General features: G+C 40.9%; 1 protein-coding gene and 1 pseudogene across 10 annotated transcripts in view; one reads left to right on the forward strand and one right to left on the reverse strand.

The window, feature by feature from the left end:
* Positions 1-19,483, forward strand: part of PCBP3 (poly(rC) binding protein 3) — a 398,007-nt gene that overhangs the window by 234,832 nt on the left and 143,692 nt on the right. The gene's annotated exons all lie outside the window — the stretch shown is intronic.
* Positions 9,444-10,760, reverse strand: LOC101427682 (UBX domain-containing protein 4 pseudogene; annotated as a pseudogene).

The raw sequence follows: 19,483 nt of genomic DNA on the forward strand, positions 1-19,483 counted from the left end.
ATGAGAAAAAAGGGCAGCAAGGGGAAGGGAGGGTATTTACCCTTCACCTCCCTGTTTGTGAGCAGCCTGAAATTAGCCAGGGCACAGCTTGCCCTTGTGGAGCACCAAATGGACATGAGCACAGGGCCAGCCTTCTTGGGAGGAACTTGATGTACTGCTGCCGATGTGGGGAGAGTTTTGCCAGTCTGACCACTCCCTTGTCTGGCAAGCTTCTCCCTCATGTGAGGAGGGAAATTGGGCAGCCTCCCTTGTCTGCAGTTCATTGTCACCATGCAACAATTCCTTGAGGTTATGTGCCTGTTTTTGGTGGGGATGTCCCTGCTTATTTTTCAGTGTGTATACAGATTATTCCTTATGTTTATATTTCTTGTTATATTTCAGTAGGAATTTCAGAGGGAAATCTGAGAGGACAGAAACAGGGAAAATGTGAAGCTCTAGATACCTGACCTAATATTGTCTGTGATGTCAGCCGAGATCAGCTGATGCAGCCAGGTGGGTTGGCCTCTGGCGTTGCCTTCCACCCTTTCTGTTGGGCAAGACACTGAGGTTATTCCAGCTTAAGTGGGATGGGTATTGGTAGTGTGGAGAAGCACGTTAAATATTTCATTTTAAAGAGACGAATTCATTATATTCCGTTTCATTCTTGATGCTGGCAGAGAAATAAATTCAAGTGTTTTTTTCCTTATTTTACCCACAAGTATTAAGATATGATTCCTTCCAAATTACTAGTTATGAAGCAAGAATATATAAGTACAGAAAGGAAAATAAAATAAAACAATAAAGCACAAAAGAAGCTGAGACAAGGCCAAATACCATCAATTATAGCAATAAATTTGGATGGTTAAACTTTGCTATTAAAAGACAAACACATGTGAACTACTGCACCCAAAAACATGGGTAAATGCTCACTTTTGAGTGAAAGAAGCCAGACAAAAGAGTTTATACTCTGGTTTCATTTATATAAAATTCTAGTAATGCAAATCAATCTATTGATATAAAGTATATCAGTGGATTTTGCTTCCAGAAAAATGGATTAGACATACTTTTTTCCTTATTTTTTTCTAGTCAGTACCATCAACAACCCTGGACCTTATATATAAAATAGGCATAAGAAGACTCTGAAATGTGGAGAGAAGGAAGACTGGTTAGGGGTCTTGGGACCTGACGAATGATATGGCAGTGAATTCCCTGGGTTTTCTCCCAGATTGTTTCCCAGGTTTTATCCTAGATTAGGTACTGAAGAAGCTTGCAACCTGGAAATGCCAATGGACACAGACAGAAAATCAACAACAAGAAAATACTGCTCTCTGCAGCCAGAGGAACGTGTAAAGGGAAGCCTTGCAAGACAGAAAACCTTTAGATAATAAGCACTCTACTTGTGGTATAAGCGTATACCACAAAATTGCAACCCCTCTCCTACCCTTGCTAGCAAAGACCAAGTGGAGAGCTTAAACTGACCATCTCACCAGGCTGTAACAAGGCTCTCTACCCCCTACCACAGTGGTATCAGAGAAGGTTGGGTGGGTGGCCAGTACTTTCATCCCTGCCAGTCTGTAAGGAGGCCTCCGCCTGCCATGTCAGTGGAGACCAAGTGGGGAACAGGATGAGGTGCCCCTCTGGCCAGAGTGGTATCAGCAGAGGTCTAGTGCAGAGCTGAAACCACACCTGCTTGGCAGTCACGGGGAGTCCCTTCCCACCTACTTGTCTGCTGACTGAGTAGGGAACCTGGTCTTTGCCCTAACCAGCAGTAATTAGGTGGTATTCCCCTCCCCTTCTTTGCTGAAATGGTGTCAGAGGAGGCCTACTAAAACATGAGATTAAATGAGATCCAGTGTCTCATGTGCAATACCCAGAACATCCAGGTTTCAATTCAAAGTCAGTCATCATGTCAAGAGCCAGAAAGACCTCAACTTAAATGGCAAATGCCAATCAACAGACACCAACACTGAGATAACACAAATGTTAGAGTCATCTGAAAAAGATTTTAAAGCAATCTTCATAAAAATTCTTCAGTGAACAATTATGAACACACTTTAAACAAATGAAAAAATAGAATGTCTCAGCCAAGAAGTAGAAGCTGTAAGAAAAATAAAAGGAAACTTTAGAACTGAAAAATATAATAACTCAAAAAATAAATTTATTGGTTTGGCTCCAACAGCAGAATGGAGAGGCCAGAAGAAAGAATCAAAGAACTGAAAGATAAAACAATAGAAATGACCCAATGTGAAAATATAGTACAGACTGAATAAAAATTAACAGTGCCTTAGTCATCTGTGGGTCTCTAGTGAAAGATATACTATTCATGTAATTGGAGTCCCAGAAGAAGTGGAGAAAGAGGGTGAAGCAGTAAAAGTTTTCAAAGTAATAATGTCTAGAAACGTCCCATGATTGACAAAAGTCATAAACTTCAAGAAATTTGTGCATACTTGGGCAAAACCCAAATAAATCTATGCCAAGACCTATCATCATCAAATTTCTTAAAAGTAAAAACAGAAAATTTCTTGAAAGCAGCCAGAAGGAAACAATACATTATCTACAGGGGAAAACCAATTTATATTGAAGCAGATGTCCCATCAGGAACAATGGAGGCCAGAAGGAAGCGGCATTTTCAAGTGCTGGAAGAACTGTCAACCCAGAATCCTATATCCAGTGAAAATATCCTTCAGGGATGAAGAGGAAAAGAAGAAATCTTTGAATACCAGCAAGGAAGTGAAAATGGAAAGAGCAAAAAATATGGGTAAGTACAATAGATTTTCCTTTTCCCCTTGAGTTGTATAAATTATATGTGACGGATGAACCAAAATTATTAACAACGTAGAATGTGGTTTTCTGTGTATGTGAGTGCCTCGGCCCTTCTCACATCAGCCCCTCATTGCTTTCTCCAGCTCTGCAGCCATATTCCCTTCATCCTGCCCCCCCAGGCGGGAGCCCCTTTCTTACCACCCTTCTGAGCAGTCTTTTCTGATGGAGGGTCGGGAGTCCGTTCTATCCTGGCCACCATCCCTTCAGGGACCACTGTTCTTCCAGGCCCTGCACAACAGGGCCACCTGAGGTGTCTGTCCAGGCCACACCGTGGCCCACAGTGCTTGACCTTAGAAACAGTCATGATGTCCTTTCCTTCTCTGAAGAGACCCTGCAGGCTTTGACAGATGCCTTTGCACTGTCCTCCAGCCTACCTTGACCTAAGCGGGCACAGGTGGTCACTGCCACAACTGCTCGCTGCCCGTCTTCTTTGGGACACTCAGCTGGCATGACTGTCGCTGTAGCCCCCAGCCCCTCCAGGGGTCTCATGGTTTGCTGTGTCCTTCCCTGAGTGCCTGTGCACCTCCCGTGTGGGTGCCCCTGTCATGTGGGCACCTCTCCCATTTGAGTTCCAACACTTGGAAGTGCTGCTGTCCACCCTGGCTTGATGTATCCCTCAGCTCACCTGTATCCCTCCCACCTGGAGGCTGCCCTGCTCACCTGTTTCTCAGAGGCTTGGAGAGGGTGAGGCAGGTGCTGCTTCGTCTGTGTACTCAGCCTCCAGCTGCTGTTCTAAGGCGGACTGGTGAGTAAGGTTATTATGTAGCCTGATGGCAAATCAGGTGTACTATAAAGTGAATAGTATTTTCATTTACCAATATGCAACATTTTCCTATAATGCTCATACCATTTTTGGACTTTTATTATGAAATGCTTAATTTAGAATTTAAGATTAAGAGAAAACTTAGGCATCATCTGGTCGAGCTAGGGACATTTTCACAGAGAAGGAAAGAGGCTGCATGTCAAGGGTACTTTCTGGCCTTTTGAAGATGCTACTTGAGGTAAAAATGTCTCGTAAGGTTGCTATGTGTGATATGTGCCAACTGGGAGCTGATATTGTATTTTCACTTTGGCCTCTGGCAGCATATTCAGAATGGATCGCCTGGTTCTGTCTCCAGAGTTGCTAAATGCATGTCAGCCTGTGGGAAAGGCACTTCTGAGCAAGAGTTGCTGTGCATTGAGTTGCTATCTCACTATGAGTTGAGGGCTTGGGCCGCCCAGAGTGCAGACCATTGACTGAGGGGTGGGCGTGGGTGGCAAGGCCCACAGCTAAGGGGCCACAAAGTTCCAGGGCGAAGGCTCTGGCCAGGCCATCCACAGACTCAGGTACCTGCAGTGGAGGGGCCTGGGAGCCTCCCCTCTGCGTGGTGGGAGCCTGTGGCCCTGCCTGGTGGGCCTGAGGGCTCAGAGCTGCCAGAGCTTCTACCTTGAGGTCGTTAAGTCAGCTTTGAATAGGATATCTCCTGATTTTAAAATTTTGGAAGCAGATCCAGACACTGTGATCCAATAAGAATGCATGTGCGCATCACATGTGGTGACCTCTGAGGACCATGGATGCATGAATGCTCTCTGATCAGCAGAGTGCAGGGGAGGCTGTGTGTGGGCCAGGCTCCTGGGGAGCCAGGAGGAGGCCTGACTGGCTGGTGCCACCTTGGCCAGGACCACCTCACACCTAGTCATTTGGGTCTATGTCCTTGGTTTTCAGCAGTTAGTGGGTATAACCATCCCTTGGGCAGAGTGTACAAAAGAAAATCTGGGGCTACCTGCAAAGAGTCTCATTCAGTAGATCATGCGTCTGTGTGGCTGAGAATCTGCTTGGGGTCTGTCAGGGGAGTAGACTCTGAGTGCAAAGGGATGGGCAGGCCAGGCCAGGGGAGACCCCTTAGAAATGGCTGCAGCCTTGCCTGGGTCACCTGGCCATGGGCGTCTTGCTCTGTGCAATCCTGGGCAGAGCCATTGGAATCGTGTTACTGGTCCACCTCCCATGTAGAGGACAGGTTAGAAGCACATCATACCTCAGGAGTGGATCTGCTTGGACATCTTTTCCAAATCCTGTAGCCCTCGCAGCATTTCCTGTGCCAGAGTCTGAGGGAGTTGTTTTTGGTGGCAGTGTTTGCTGACTTGGGTTGGGGAAGGAGCAGTATTTTTTTGGTCCAGATTAGAGAGGTATTGCTGAGACAGCCTCATTAAATACAACTGGCCAGCACCATTGTTTTACTATCTGCCAAAAAAGAACTTTTACTGATAGCTTCACAATAGAAAATGGAAACAGCAGCCTTGTTTTTCTCTAGACCCATGGCTTTCCATTCTTAAGCCAGAAGACTGCCTCTCTATTTTCTTTTCATGACATTTGCTAGTTGAAGACAGCAGGGCAGTTGTCTGGGGGGACATGCCACTCTCTGGGTTTGGTTGGTTGCTTTCTTGTGCTCCTCTGCACCCCATATATCCTGTAACCTGGAGGCTCTGAGGCTTTACTACATTCAAGGTCAGGTTTGAATAAAAGGGGAGCAGCTAAGAGGCAGGAAGACAGGACCATGTCGAAGGGCCCTGAGCCCGGTGGCTCCGCATCTTCCTCGGCGTCCCCGGCCGCTACTGCTCGTGTGCTGCAGGCACAGCCCGAGAACATAGCACTACACCTTTGTTAGATACTAAAGAAGGCTTCCCCACAATCCATACGCATCTGCTTTGACTGATGGTTTCTATCAACCTACAAAGACTGGCTTATTGGTGAGGGCAGCTGGACAACTCTGAGAGCAACTTAGAGAAATCCGTCTTGGTCACACTCTGTGAAGGAGCTCCTTCTCTGGAAGTAGCACCCCAGATAAGTGCACAAAAGCAAGATACCCTCGTGGACCTACTTCCCACTTTCAATACCCTGATGCCTGAAGTGTGTAGAAATTTGACAACAGTATCAAGAGCTGATGAGGAGGAGAAGCATTCTCTGTCAGGTGACCTTTTTCCTGTTGGTGGCTCAATTTATTTAGGACATAAAGAAGATACTGAGGCCTGTGACAGTATCATCATGTCATATCTGAGCGTTTTGGAATGTTTCCTCCCTTTCCTTATTCTTCATATCCCAGTTTGCTTTTCATGTTCATAAATTGACTCATTTGTTTCCTATTAGTATTTAAAACACCATATGGCCACTGTAAGTTATAAGAAAATGACTGTTTTAACGAGGAGGTTGAAGGCCCGTGTTTCCATCTTGCAATGAAATTTTAGCCTAGGCACAGAGCTACCCCACTGAAGGGAGGTCGTCATGCTCAGGGGGCAAGAGGGTGATGACAACCTTTGGCATGGTGTGTTATGACTTTCAGTAGCAGTTTTTAAACTTTTATTAATTTTGGTAAAAATACTACTGTATCTTCTTAATGTCACTTTCATTGCTAAGAGGGGTAGGTGTTTTTGGTAGCCTGCCACTTTAGAATTTGTTTGACTCAAACCTAATCAAATACAACATAACCCAGGGGGAAAAGAAAAAAAGGTCAGGTTTTTGGCAAGCAGCCTTCATAGGTAGTGCTGTGTACTTTGTATTGTATCATGTCATGAAGCACCATATCTGGTTGTCTCCTTACAGTGAAGCTAAGGTTGAGGAGTGAGTTTAGTATGTGATGATATGAAGCTGTATGTATCCAGAAAAGTATGTTCTTAAAGTAAATCTCTTCCTGTGGTTGTAAAACCATTGTAAATAGGATCTTTTGGTGAGTAGGATCTTATGTTGAGATGTGATACACTTTATTAAGAATGAGTCTTAATACTCTTTTTTAAAAATATATTTTTATTACAGAAGTTGTGAACTTACAAAACAATTATGCACGTGTGTAGAATTCCCATACAACACTCCTTCGCCAACACACCATACCACTGTGGAACATTTGTTACAGATTATAAGATGTACCGGACAGTTACCACTAACTATGGTCCACAGTGTACATTTGGCATATTTTTTCCGTACCCCCTGTAGCAGTTTGATATTATTTTTGAATTCCAAAAAGAGATATTGATTATGCCTGTAAACTGGTCTGTTCCTCTGGGTGTGATACCCTTTTGATTGTATTAAATTCAGAGGTTTCACTTTTACTTTATTAAATCAAGGTTAGGGCTTTGATTTGACCATGTGATTAGGGCAACTTAGTTTGAATCTCTGCCCACTTTGTGGGCTATCTAAATGGACAGTCTCTCAAGGAGTACACAGAAAAAGATACCTCCAGAGGAATAGAGAGCACACCACAGACACAAAGAGGAATGAACTTTGATCCTGCGGCCCCAGAATGAGAGATGAGCCTGATAGTCTACAGCTGACCTTGTGAAGAGACGAGAGCAGCTGAGCTCAGAAAGAAACACGCCCTCCTGCCTACAGCTGAGATGGGAAGAAGCTGGGTCCCCGGAGCCTTAAGAGGGAAGAGGAAGGCTGAGCCCTCACAGAACCCGCCATCTTGCTTCAACATGTGGCAACAGAGTTTGGTGAGGAAGTAACTTTGAGTTGGACTCTTTAGGACCTTGTAACTGTGTACGCTTCCACCCCAAATAAATACCCTTCATAAAATCCAACAGATTTCTGGTACTTTGCATCAGCACCGCTTTGACTGACTAATATACACCCCTATTATTAACACTGTACATCTCTAGCATTGGTGCAAGAGTATTACAGTATTGCTGTTAACTATAGTCTATAGGTTACATTAATTGTATTTTTCCCATGCTTTTCCATGTTTTGCCATAACCTATAAAATTGTGTGGGGTAGAGTGTAAACTATAATGTAAATTATAGGCCACCATTAGTAGTAGTGCTTCAATGTGTGTTCATCAATTTTAACCACACTACAATGAAAGATTTTGTTGATGTGGAAAGATGTGGAAGGGGGAGGGGTTAGGGGTTGGGGAAAATGAAGTCCCCTATATTTTTTATGTAACATTTATGTAATCTAATGCTCCTTTAAAAATAAAAAAATTAAAATTAATAAGAAAAAAGAATAAATGCATGGAATTAAAACCTAGAGTATAGGTTATTAGGAGATAAGAGGAGGGCTGTGAAGGAGTACTGATGCTTAATGTGTATAGAAGTTTTAATTAACTTGATAGTGTATGTGTGGAAATGGATAGAGTTGATGGTAATACATTATAGTGAGTTTTAATACTCTTAACGGAGCCCTTTATAAGAGAATGAAATTCATATGAACAGAGAGAAAGCCACAGAAGCAAGAATAAGAATCTAAGAGCAACAAAAATTTGGAAGAGAAAGGAGAGACCGGCAGATGCTGCCGTGTGCCTTGCCGTGTGACAGAGGAGGTAAGGATCACTGGCAGCCCGTCTGCAGGAAGAAAGCATCATCTTGATGATGATGGACATTTTCATGGCTTCGAAACTAACACACACCCATATCTAAAGCCAATGCATTTTGTAGTATCTGCTTTTGGCAGCAAAACAAACTAGAACAGGGTGTTAGCTGATTTTTCCATCACTGAGGGTATCAACTTTTCATCTAGTATTTTTACTATCCATTGATAATTGTTACCTAGATCTGTTATTTCATTAAGTTAGCAAAATTATGATTTTAAGATTTTATAATTCTTTCTGCATTTGTTATTTGTAATTCTTTTGTATAAGTTTCCCTCATTCACAGAGCTATTTGATTATACTAAAATATGGTTCCTACCAGAAAGGCAGGAAAAATGCTTAATTCTTGGATTTAATTCGTTTTCATTATAATGAGTTATTTATTTATTTTTTTTTAGAAGAATTTTTCTTTATTCCCCCTTGAGGAATGTACTGGGAATGCAATTGGTTTTTCTGACTAATAGTTAAGAAATACACCAAGACAAAGGTTAAATTAGCCTAATCACATTACTTACATAAATCATAGTCTACAGAGTCAATCAGACACAAGGCTGGGGAGCTCCTTACTGATGGCAGACAGAGGCAAGGATTTTCATTATTTATCACACAGGATTCATGCAAAGATTCGCTATAAAGGCCTAACAGAGTGTTTTATAGTAGTAGGTATAAATTATAATAAATAGTGCTCCTATTTAACTATTACAAAGGGATAATCTCACCTTCTAGGAAAATACTTCCTAATATATATGACAACCTATTTCAAATATGCACAATTTTAACAAATAGAATAAAATAATAAACCCAAAAAGAGGTGAAAGTTGCTTTCCATGGAATAGGTTTTAGAAAGATGGCTGCAAAAACTCAGATAGTAAGCGTCCCAAAAGAGAAGATAACACTTCAGAACATTTGGTTTTCTATTTTTTTTTTTTTTAAAGATTTATTTATTTATTTAATTCCCCCCCTCCCCTGGTTGTCTGTTTTCTGTGTCTTTTTGCTGCCTCTTGTTTCTTTGTCCGCTTCTTTTGTCGTCAGCGGCACGGGAAGTGTGGGCGGCGCCATTCCTGGGCAGGCTGCTCCCTCCTTCGCGCTGGGCGCCTCTCCTTAAGGGGCGCACTCCTTGCGCATGGGGCTCCCCTACGCGGGGGACACCCCTGTGTGGCAGGGCACTCCTTGCGCGCATCAGCACTGCGCATGGCCAGCTCCACACGGGTCAAGGAGGCCCGGGATTTGAACCGCGGACCTCCCATGTGGTAGGCGGACGCCCTAACCACTGGGCCAAGTCCACTTCCCCATTTGGTTTTCTTTTATCTGAAGTGGGGACTTTTTTCTGAGTTGCTAGATGATGCGGGGTTTGAGTATTCTGATGATGCTGTTCTCACAGAAGTCTGTGCAGGAGGAGGATTACTAAATAAGAAGTTGCTAATCACTCTCCAGATGGCAAGGAATGGGTAAAGTACTGTCCCCAACAATGTCCAAATGTCTCCGCTTGAAGAGGGTACCATAGATGTAGTTGGCCTGCCTGCTGGCAATAATACCACCGAAGCACTGGGGGCAAGTTCCAAATCCAATAATTTCTTTTTATAATCTTCTTTGGTAAATTCCCTCCTGGGAAACATGGTTGCTAATGAAAAATTGCCGTAAGTGTTGCCAACAGTCTGTGCAGCAAACTGCCTTGCTTCTTCTAAGGACGCATCAGAAGGGAACTGATTTGTAAAGGAAGAGCCATCAGGAAGACGGAATTGAATTCTTGCAATAGTGCTTCTTTCTTTTGTATAAGATTCCCTCTTGACTTCCATTTCTGTCTGTTTGGCCAGCAAACCAGCGGATTTGGCAATATTTACTTCTTCCTTAGTTTTTGCAAAACGAACAGCTCTCTCTGCACGGTCCAATGCAATCTGCTGTTTTATACGCTCTCGAGTTGCCCTGTCTTCTGCCTTTTCTCTGTTTCTTTCCTCTAACATTCTTTTTGTTAATTCTTCTTCTTGCTTTCTTTTATAATCCAACATTTCTTTTCCAGTTTTCCTCCTCTCAATTTCCTTCTTAATCTCTTTCTGTTCTTCCTCTTTCCTTTTCTCTTCTCTCCTTTCTTCAAGTTTCTTGGTTAGTCTGCTGCAGTATCTGACTTTGTATTAGGAGAAGTGGGTGGTCTCTCACACCGCTCTGTACTTCTGGACTGAGAGTTTTCACAAGTGTTGTTAGGTTCCAGTGAGGTGGACAGAGTAGAGACCGAACTTTCTGACTGGTTCTCAGTCGCAACTGATACTACACCTTTTAAGGAGTGCATCAGTTGGACTTTGTGGATTCTGGTAACAAGTTCATCTGCAGAAACACTTCCTGCTATTACTTCCAAGGGAATTCCACTGTCTCCAATAAAGAAACTGGATGGAACACACACTACAGGGTAGATCTGTGAAAATTGTAGGCAGGCTTCACTTTTGGTATCAATTCTAATAGCAACAAAAGTGTTTGCAGAGGCTTCTGTCACTTTCTCATCTTCCCAAGTTGCAGCTATCCGCGTAGATTGCTCATCATCATCTGCCACGAACACCACGAAGACTGAGCCGTTCCTCTTGGCCAACAAGATGGCGGCCAAAACGGAGCCCTGGAACCACAGCATCGCTCTCCTCCTCATTATAATGAGTTATTACTCTGGAAGCTTCCAATGTTGTCCAAAGAGTTCTGTTTCTCTCCCTGTTTTTTTTTTTTTTTCTTTTTAATGCATCATTATTAGCTTATGGTTTTTATGTATATAATAAATTTCTATTGATTGCAGCTATGATTGTTTTACTTGAATTGTTCCTTATTTGATGACTTCTGTGTCTTTTTAAAATGATCACATTAGTCTTTGATGGTTTCCTTGCCTTGTGTCATATACCATGTCCCAACCTCATCTTCCATATTTCATTTCCTAAACCTCTTGGAATCAATAATTTTTTATAAGGAACCCCATTTCTTACATCCCCTACCCATTGGGGAATAGAATTTAGAGATCACAATCTGGGTATTTGGAATGCCTATTGCAATTGGGTTGTCATTGCTTTTTCATAATTTTAGAGGAAAGAACTAAGAAGTATTTTTTTTAAAAGAAGGAAAAATCATGAGTTCACACAAATACTTCTAATTCAAATTTAAGATAACAGGGTTTTCCTTAAAATAAAACTTTACTTAAAATGAATTGTATACTTTTCTCACCATTAGCATAATTACTTATTTGCTTTATCCTAATCATACCTATAACAATTTATAATAATAACACTGATATTATTACTATCAATAAGATTACTAAATAAAGGTCATCTTTATTTCCTTGTAATTCTTTTTGTCCTTATACCTTATCCTCTTGAGGATATATAATCAAATTATGTGCTTTAAGGTCAGTGGCCACAATTCTTTCTGTGTGGTTATATCACCAACTTGGTATATATACTTAGATTCTTTTTTTATTAGCTTTTGGGATTCAAACAAATTTGATTTTGATTATGTAAAACATTTACATGAGTCTAAAGTCAAAATTATATTTTAAGGGGAGCAGATGTGGCTCAAGTGGTTGAGGTCCTGCTTCCCATGTATGAGGTCCCAGGTTCAATCCCCAGTGCCTCCTAGGAGCAAAACAGACAAACAAGAGGGCTGCCTCTCAATGGGGAGTGGGTGTGGCTCAGTGGCTGAGCTCCTGCTGCCCATGTACGGGGTCTTGGGTTCAATCCTCCATACCGCCTAAAAAAATTGTATTTTAAGTTCTATTTGGGTAAGAACTACTTCCGTCCCCTTTCTTCTATCCCATTCCCTCCCTTCTTTTGTAAGTAACCTTTAATTTTTAAAATGTTTTCCATTTTTCCTTTTGAAAATATAAACAAATACATATATAATGAACTCTCATGAAACTTTTACCGCTTTTACTTATTTCTTTTGCTGTTTCTGAAGGGTTCTATTCTCCTTGACTTTTATATGCTGTCTGTGTAACTCATGTAAACCCCTTTTTTACATATGTTGTATTGACTCCCTATTGGAAGCAATGATAACATTAGTTAGAAACTCTTTTTCCTCTATTCTTTTCCCATCACTTATTTTTGTGTGATATCAGTTTATTCCCATTAATAACTATGAGGCTGTCAGAGCTTATGCTAATTTCCACTTAATCGCCCACTGTACCTTTCATTTCATTAATTGTATTAATTTTATATTTTCAGCACATCTTACATTTACCTGCTATTTTAGCACCCTTAATGCCATCATTTAGTCCTAGTTGAACAGTTAAATATATCTGATTCTTATGTACATGCTTTTTGCCACAGCTTCTCCAATTATTTTGTGGTTATTTCAGGAAATATTTCTATATTACCTGTTATGGTGTTCATTTCATTTTTACTTTTTCTTGGTAATATGATCCAGGGTAGCTTTCCTAGCCTCAAGGATCAAGTGATCCCTCCTTTACTGTTACCATGGACTGTTTCTAAAATGGCATCTTCGTGCAGGCATTTCTCCTTGGGCACGTGCCTCCTGAGTCAGGAAGGCATCCTCCTCCTGCCCTGCTGTTAGAGACCTGCGTGCTCCCCTCCAAGGCACTGCTTCTACCTCTAGCCACTTACTCTGCGCATTCTCAGGTTTTCCTCCACTGGATTTCTCCATCTCTGGAATGTTCTGTCTCCTAAGATAGCTTAATTTATGTTTTGTTCTGGGAAGTTTCTTTCAAGGTGATTCTCTGTCCTAAAGTATTTTTTGTATACATGTCTGAGATCCTTGAGGACTTTAGACCTTTTGGCACTATTTATGTTGTCCATAAACTCCTTCGTAGTTCCTTGCTGTCTTTTTATTCCTTCCTCCCAGCTTCCCTTCCTCCCTTTGCCCCTCCCTTCTTCCCTTCCTCTCTCCTTCCCTTTTATCTTCCTGGAATTTGAAGTCTGTAAGTTCTTTTTGGAGTTTCTCCATTTGTTCGCAGAATATTCACCTAGATTACCACTTAGTGTGGTGCTCTCTTTCTTTAGAGGGAGGTGTCAGTATTTATGGGATATTTCTGAGTTCTGTAGTTCAGAGAACTGTTTCCAATTTATTTCTCTTTACTGTACACACTGTACATAGCAGATCCAGCTGTTGGCAAGTGTTTGGGCCATACCCACCCATGTTCTGGGAATTTTGGAGATTCCTTGATGTCTAGTTTATTGAAGAGGTGGCTTTTTTCCTTAGTTAATCTTCTTGCTCTGTCTGGGTTTAGAGATTTTGGGAAGCTGAAAATAAAACCTATGCTATTGGCGTGATCATTACAGTGAATTTCAATTTCTCTATATAAGTCCCATATGACATAATTATTGTTTTATACAGTTGATATTCATTTACTTTTTTCTGTACTTTTTCAGTTTTCATTTGTTATTCCTTCCTTCCTGCATACTCAATATTCTACTTGGGTCATTTTCTGTCTACCTGAACAACATCTTTTAAAATTTAATTTAAGGTGGGTCCACGGCAGAGTGTCAGGCATAGGCTCATCTCTCCCCAGCACTGTCTCTTTAAGCTCCTCCATCTGTTCTGCTTTTGGGCCCCTCTCTCACCTGTAGCTGATCTGGAGCCCTCTCCACTTGCAGGAGAAAATGGCAGTTCTCTGTGTGTTTCTGCTTCTACTTCTCAGTTTATTTACTACCCCAGCAAGAGGGTGGAGACTATACCCCCCCATGCCGCTGAGTCACTCCTCTCTGATGTAATCCCATCAAAGGCCCTAAATCTAATCAAGTGATCTAATCAGGGTTCCCTTAAATATTCCAGTGCAATCAAAGAGCCCACACCCACAGGAATGGATTAGTTTAAGAACATGATTTTTTTCTGGGATTCATAAAAAAACTTGAAACTGTCACAGATAATTGCACTGAATATAAAGTTTTCAGTGAACAATTATTTTCTTTTACCTCATTATAGCTCTAATTTTCTGTCTTCTGGTTACCAATGTTATTATCAAGAAGTGAGCTTTCATTTTACTGCTAATTTGAAGATGTTATTTTTTCTTTGTTTGATTTTCTTTGCTTGAAATATCTTTTTCAAAAAATTTTATTGTGATAGCAAATATATACAACGTAAAATTTCCATTTTCACCCACTTTCATTTATACAATTCAGTGGTATTAATTACATTCACAGAGTTCTGCCACCATCACCTCCATCAATTATGAAAATCTTTTCATCCCCTGAAACAGAAACTTTGTACTCTCTAAGTATTAACTCCCCATTTTTTTAATTTGGTTGTTAGTCTTTTTGTTGTTGAATTATAGGAATTCTTTATATATTCTGGATGTTAAGCCCTTATCAGATCTATAGTTTTTAAATATTTTCTCCTATTCTGTAGGTTGTCTTTCATTTTCTTGCTAATGTCCTTTTGTTTGTATATATTTAAAGCAGTTTTGCTGAGATATATTCACATACCATAGTGTATTGAAAGTATATAATCAGTGATTTAAATATCACTGCAATGTTGTACATTGATTGTCCCCCAAAATTTTAGAACAATTTCATTACTCCAAAAAGAAAAACTCCACATCCCTTATCAGTAACCTCTCAACCCCTTTATCCTTCCCCAGCCGGAAGTAACTACTGATCTGATTTCATCTTTGCTAATGTCCTTTGATGCGCAATCTTTGTTTGCCATTAAGATTTTTATCTTTGTCTTTGTTTCTTGAGATTTCATTATGATGTGTTCAGTGAGAGGTTCTGTAGATATTTTGCTTAGGACTGATCAGGATTCTTAAATCTGTGGATTGGTGTCTCTTCTGACCTAATTTTCAACTCACTAATTCTCTTTTCAGTTGTATACACTTCTGCTGTTAAACCTGTTCATTAAGTTCTCAACTTTAATACTAGATTTTAGTTTTAGAATTTCTCTGTACTTTTTCAGTTTTGTTATGCCATTAATTTTTTTTAATTTTTAAAAATTTATTGAAGTGTATCACTCATATATAAGCATACATAAATGATAAGTGTATAATAGTTGTGAACCTACAAAACAAACATACATAACATCATACAGTGTTTTCATATCTCACCCTACCACCAACACTTTGCATTGTTGTGAAACATTTTAACTAATGATTAAAGAGCATCCTCAAAATATTACTACTAACCAAAGTATCTTAACATTTGATGGATTTTTCCCTCAACCCAGCCTATTATTATTATTACTGCTACTTTATCATTTATACATGAACATACATAATAAGTGTATAGTTAAAGTTGTGAACTTACAAAGCAAACAGGGGTCCCTTACATCAACCCACCACCTTTTACCTTGCATTGTTGTGAGATATTTGTTACAAATCACGAAAGAATATCATCAAAATCTTACTACTAACTATAGTTCTTATCTTACATTTGGTGTATTTTTCCCCAAACCTACCCTATTATTATTTTTAAATATACTTTTATGACAGAAGTTGTAAACTTACAAAACAATCATTCACATGTGCAGAATTCCCATACAACACCCTTCTGTCAATACACCACACTGTGGTGCAACATTTTTTACACATTATGAGATAGTATCATCCAATTATTACCAAGTCCATAGCATACATTTGGCACACTTTTTCCCTACTCCCCCATTATAAACACAGTACATCTTTGGCATAGATGCATGAATATTGCATTACTACTGTTAACTACAGTCCATAGGTCACTCCAGTTGTATTTTTCCCATGTTTCTCCACATTTACACCACCCTGCAACAGTGATATACAGCTGCTTTAGCTCACAAAGGACACTCTTGCTTCTGTACCACCAACAATTCTCATCTACCTCTGGGTTTACTGTGTTAGTCAGTCCGTAGCTTATTCTCTAGCTTTCTTTCAATTGGTATTTACATCCCTAGACTACCCTTTTCAGCCACATTCCCACTTATAAACCAGCTGTTTCTCACTATAATGTGTTACCATCAATTCTATACATTTCCACACTTTTACAGTAAAGTTAATTAAAACTTTTACGTACATTAAACATCAGTAGTCCATCTCAGTCCTCTTATGTCCTTTAAGACTCCACCACCTACCACCAGGTCTTGAAGATATTTGCCTACATTTTCTTCTTGAAGCTTTATGGTTCTTACTTTTATAGTTAGGTTTTTGATCCATTTTGAGTTAATTTTTGTATAAGGTGTGAGATGGGGGTCCTTTTTCCTTCTTTTGGCTATAGATATTCAGTTCTCTCAGCATTTGTTGAAAGGACTGTACTTCCAAAGGTGGGTGGGGTTGACAGGCTTGTCAAAAATCACTTGACCATACATATGAGGGTCTGTTTCTGAACCATCAGTTTGGTTCCTTTGGTATATGTGTTTGTCTTTATGCCAGTATCAGGCTGTTTTTACCACTCTAGCTAGGTAATCTGATTTAAAGTCCAGAAGTGAGAGTCCTCCAACTTTGCTTTTCCTTTTTAAGATGTTTCTGGCTATTCAGAACCCCTTACCTTTCCACACAAATTTGATAATCATGTTTTCCATTTATTTTTTAAATGCTGGTGGAATTTTTATCAGGATTGCATTGAATCTTTATATAAATTTGAGTAGAATTGACATCTTGATGATATTTAGTCCTACAAATCCATGAACATGGACTGGTCTTCCAATTATTGAGGTCTTTTTAAAAATTTTTCTTTTAACAAAGAGTTGTAGTTTTATTAATACAAGTGCTTTACATTGTTGGTTAAGTTTATTCTGAAATAAAATATGAAATGTCATATTTTATTTTTACCACTCTTGACACTTTTAATTACTTTTACCAATATAATCCTCATTCTAGACTCTTTCAGCCTCTCTCTTCTGTCTTTTCTTTTCACACTGTAGCACACCCTTTAGTATTTCCTACAACGCTGGTCTCTCGATTACAGACTCTCTCAGTTTCTGTTTATTGTTGAATATTCTAAACTTGCCCTCATTTTTGAAAGACATTCTTGCCAGATATAAGATTCTGGGCTGAAAGATTTTCTCTTTCAATATCTTAAATTTATCATACCAGTGTCTTGTCTCCATCGTTTCTGGTGAGAAATCAGGACTTAATCCTGTTGGGTATCCCTCATATGTTATGCATTGCTTTACTCTTGCTGCTCTCAGAATTCTCTCTTTGTCTTTGGTATTTGACATTCTGATTAGTATGTGCCTCGGAGTGTGTCTATTTGGATTTAATAGGATGGGAGTACATTGTGCTTCGTAGACATAGATATCTATGTCCTTCAATAGGGTTGGGAAATTTTCTACCATTATTTCTTCAAATATTCCTTCTGTCCATTTTCCGTTCTCTTCTCCTTCTGGGACACCCGTGACATGTATGTTTGCACATCTCTTGCTGTTGTTTAGTTCCCTGAGACCTTGTTCAATTTTTCCATTCTTTTCTTCATTTGTTCTTTTGCATGCTTGTTTTCAGAGGCCATTTCTTCAAGCTCACCAATCTTTTCTTCTGCCTCCTCAAATCTGCTATTATATGATTCCAGTGTATTTTTAATTTCATTTATTGTACTTCTATTCCCCTATGATCTGCTGTTGTATCCTTTCAAATTTTTCTTTGTGCTCATCCAATGTCTTCCTTTTTTTTTTTTTTAAAGATTTATTTATTTCTCTCCCCTTCCCCCCACCCCCCACCCCAGTTGTCTTTTCTCTGTGTCTATTTGCTGCGTCTTCTTCGTCCGTTTCTCTTGCTGTCAGCGGCACGGGAATCTGTGTTTCTTTTTGTTGCGTCATCTTGTGTCAGCTCTCTATGTGGGTGGAGCCATTCTTAGGCAGGCTGCACTTTCTTTCGTGCTGGGTGGTTCTCCTTTTGGGGTGCACTCCTTGCACGTGGGGCTCCCCCACACAGGGGACACCCCTGCGTGCCGCAGCACTCCTTGTGCGCATCAGCACTGCACATGGGCCACCTCCACATGGGTCAAGGAGGCCCAGGATTTGAACCGCAGACCTCCCATGTGGTAGACGGACACCCTAACCACTGGGCCAAGTCCGCTTCCACCAATGTCTTCTTAATGTCCTTAATCTCTTTACCCATCTCATTCAATTTATTAAGGTGATTTGCTTGAACATCTATGATTAGTTGTCTCAACTCCTTTATGTCATCTGGAGGCTTATCTTGCTCCTTTGACTGGGCCATTTCTTCCTGTTTCTTGGTGTGGATTATAATTTTTTGTTGTTGTATTGGCATCTGGCTTAGTAGATGTATTTATTCTGGGTGCAGTTTCTCTCTTTAGTTTAGGCTTTCTTGCCCTTCCTCCCTTGCTGGTTGTATAGTAGGAGCCAAGGATGTAGTTGATGCTGCAAGCAGTGGAGGCTTAAGCTGCCTTTGTTTCCCCAGGGGACGGATGAAGCTTCTTCCAACTTTCTCCTCCTCCAGGGCTAGGGACAGAGCCACAACCATGTGGAATAATCCAAGTTGTGTAGGCCTAGACTGTAGTTGCTCAGAGAGACTAATGAAGCTTCACATCCCTTTCTCCTCTGACTGGGGAGGGGATGGAGCTGCAGCTGTGGGCAGCAATCTATGCAGTGCAGATCCAAGATGACCGCGCTTGCCCCAGTAGACTTCTCATTATTCAGTCTATGCCAGCCAGGCATACCTGCAGTGACCTGGATAGGCTGATGCGGGGCCCGCCAGTTTCCTCCCTGCTAGAGGTGGGGCTGAAGCCTAGGTTAGGGCTGCAGGACTATCTGGGTGAAAGAAACCGGTCCCTATTGCCACTTTAATTTTCAATCTGCCTGGCTTCCCCTCATGCTGGGGACAGAGTCAAAGTGGCAGCTACCAACCTCTTTCCAACTTGGACAGGTTCAAATTTTGGTTGTTCTTAGGGCTATACTTTAGCCCACCGGATTTACTAATCAGTAGCTGAAATCAGTGGTCAAATGTCTCCTCCTCCCCTGTTTTTTGGGAAATGGAGCTTCCAATTCCAGCCACAGAACAGCTTGTGGAGTGGCTTGTGCTGCCAGGGTAGGATGATCACCAGCCTCTGTGGCATGGCCTGTATTTTCCCAGAGAGGCTGATGCAGGTCCCCACGGCTTCCTCCCTGATGCAGGTGAGGCTGGGGCTTAGGCTAGAGCTGCAATCTGACCTGGATGGAAAGATGCTGGTCCCTACCAGCACTGTGCTTCTCAGTCTGCTCCTCTTCCCCTTGTGCCATGTGTGGAGTTAAAATGGCAACTGCTGGCCTCTTTCTGACTTGGACAGGCTCAAACTTTAGCTGTTCTTAGGGTTATACTTTAGTCTGCTAAAGTTACTAGTTTACTAATCAGTAGCTGAAGTTGGTGCCCAACCGTCTCTTCTGCCACAGTTTTTGGAAAGTGGAGCTTCCAATTCCAGCTTCAGAATAGCTCCCACGGCAGTTTATGCTGCCAGTGAAGGAT

The sequence above is a fragment of the Dasypus novemcinctus genome, chromosome 4, assembly GCF_030445035.2.
Source record: "Dasypus novemcinctus isolate mDasNov1 chromosome 4, mDasNov1.1.hap2, whole genome shotgun sequence".
Lineage (NCBI taxonomy): Eukaryota > Metazoa > Chordata > Mammalia > Cingulata > Dasypodidae > Dasypus > Dasypus novemcinctus.